This window comes from Oryctolagus cuniculus, chromosome 5 (genome assembly GCF_964237555.1).
Source record: "Oryctolagus cuniculus chromosome 5, mOryCun1.1, whole genome shotgun sequence".
In the NCBI taxonomy this organism is placed as follows: Eukaryota; Metazoa; Chordata; class Mammalia; order Lagomorpha; family Leporidae; genus Oryctolagus; species Oryctolagus cuniculus.
The window spans coordinates 111580451-111582808 of record NC_091436.1 but is presented as its reverse complement, the minus strand read 5'-3'; the positions used below and the strand labels follow the sequence as shown (position 1 = coordinate 111582808).

The window sequence follows — 2358 nt, the reverse complement described above, 5'->3', positions numbered from 1 at the left end:
TCTCAATGACTGCCCAGTGTGCAGCGTCACTGCTGCCTTCTCAGTATCCACCTTCTTCGGGCAGTGTTCACGCCTGTCTCATCTGTTCAAGAGGGTATTTTGGCATGAAGGAAGTTGCACTTTATCTCTCTAATGCATCTTGCTGTCTTTGGCACATTTGTTGTTTGTTGGTGGTGGTGCCAGGGCTCAGCTGTTACATGACAGGCTTTGATAGGGTGAATCAATTGTTGTTTCTTTTTGAAATACTCCTCAGATTTTGTGCCCCTCTTTAAAATTGAAGGCTGTATTATAATAGTTACTAGCAGGTATAAGAAAATGACAATGAGGAAGTTCATTTCATTTTCACATTTGATCAAGTTAAATGGAATGTAAGAAGAAAAATAATTTTTTAATATTTCACAGTGTTCAGTTAGATGGGAACAGGTTCTAGATTCCTTAAACATCTCATTTTCTGGAAATATAGCATTATGAATATATGGGGGCTGGTGTTGTGGCACAGTGGGTTAAGTCCACTGCTTCTGTTTTCTGCATCCTATATCAGAGTGCCTGTGTTCAAGTCCTGGTTACTCTGCTTCTGATTCTGTTAATGTGCCTGGGAGGCAACAGATGATAGCTCAAGTACTTGAGTACTTGCCACCCACATAGGATATCTGGATGGAGTTCCTGGATTCTGGGTTTGTCCTAAAACCAGGAATGTATTGCAGATGTTTGAGGAGTGAACCAGCAGATGGTGTGTATATATATATATATATATATATTTTTTTTTTTTTTCCAGCCAACAACTTCATGAGATAGCAGGAGGCACGTGCCAAGCTGGATAACTTGACCTTGATGGAGATCAACACCTGTGGTGCTTTCCTCATACAATCACACATGCAGGCTCTGCAGAAACCCCCAACCTTCTAGAGAGTACAATCTGGGGACTTCTGGAGAAAATGTATCACTCTTTCTCCTTCTTTCTTTCTCTCTCTTTCTCTGTCAACCTGCCTTTAAAATAAATAAATAAATCTTTAAAAAAGAGGAATATATGGACCTGGCCTTAGCTTTTAAAATGCCTTGGGAAAATATATATATATATATATATATATATATAGAGAGAGAGAGAGAGAGAGAGAGAGAGAGAGTTCATTATTTCTAGCTTTCCTTTGACCCAGGAAGGCAGGAACCCTGAAAGAAGTACTTTGCAGGAATCCAGAGGATTGCTTTTCACGTGACTGTTATTTGAAATTTCCTGTGAACTGTAGATCTGAGACCTTGGGGTCAGGATTGAGGATTTGTGATCTAAAGATTCTTGACCCTGCTTCCTACACAACCACAGATTAGCATTGGTAGAATTCACCATATGTGAGCTATATAGCTGTGCTGCATCCAGATAACATTAAGTAACAAATTCAGAAGGTTGAATGTTCTTTGTTTTGATTTTGAACAATCAGGCTACAGCTTTTATGCTTGATACTGTTTTCAAATTCAAAACCAATTTTAACCTTAAAAACTATAAGAAAACTCCAACTTTGTATTTTAGAATGGTATTTAAAATATGGATGGCTTCTCTGGGACAGCCAAGGGGCGGAAGGAGACTGGTGACCATTATTCCTAAGTACAGTCTGGACAAGATCTACCTAATCTAGGGGAACCTGGGGTCTTTCCACACTGGCCTGCCAGTGGACATGCACCTGTGGCTAGCGCTGAATCTGAAGCAGAGATAGAAGGCCACCTGCTGGACACTTCCTGGAGGGACTTGGAAAAGTTTAGAAGAAGAGGGATCATAAATGCAAGGAAGAAACTTTTAGCCCAATGCCCAATCCTTACTACATGGAACTCACCACTCTCCTGTTAAATGCTTAAGACAACATGTGGAAAGCAGATAAGATCCGGATCCTGATCAAGGCTATGTGGGACACTCGAATAGGCAGGTTCCAGGGGTCAGACAACAGCTTTGTGAGATAGAGGAGGCACATGCCAAGCTGGATAACTTGACCTTAATGGAGATCAACACCTGTGGTGCTTTCCTCACACAATCACATATGCAGGCTCCGTAGAAATCCCCAACCTTCTAGAGTGCTCAATGTGAGGACTTCTAGAGAAAATGCCTGTGATTTCAAAGGCCTCACATTTGGTGAAAGAGGCTTACTGGGCCATGAGTAAGTGCTTGACACATGACAGAAGTATTTGTCATTCTAGAGTTCTAACATATGAAAAAAATGTAGTGATGCAATGATAGTATCATAATACTGATGGAGAAGCAACAAATTTCTGATTGGTCCTCAAAACAACTTCCTGGAACATTCTTTCCATGCTATTTCTGGAAGCTGGCTTTTTTTATGGAGGGAAAAAGGATATGAGGCAAATAAGTTATTT

The 2358-nt window shown here is 40.5% G+C and overlaps 1 pseudogene; it reads left to right on the top strand.

Moving 5' to 3' along the window:
• Window positions 1–1541: 1541 nt before the first annotated feature.
• Window positions 1542–2145, top strand: LOC100359302 (DNA replication complex GINS protein PSF2 pseudogene; annotated as a pseudogene).
• The last annotated feature ends 213 nt before the right edge of the window (window positions 2146–2358 follow it).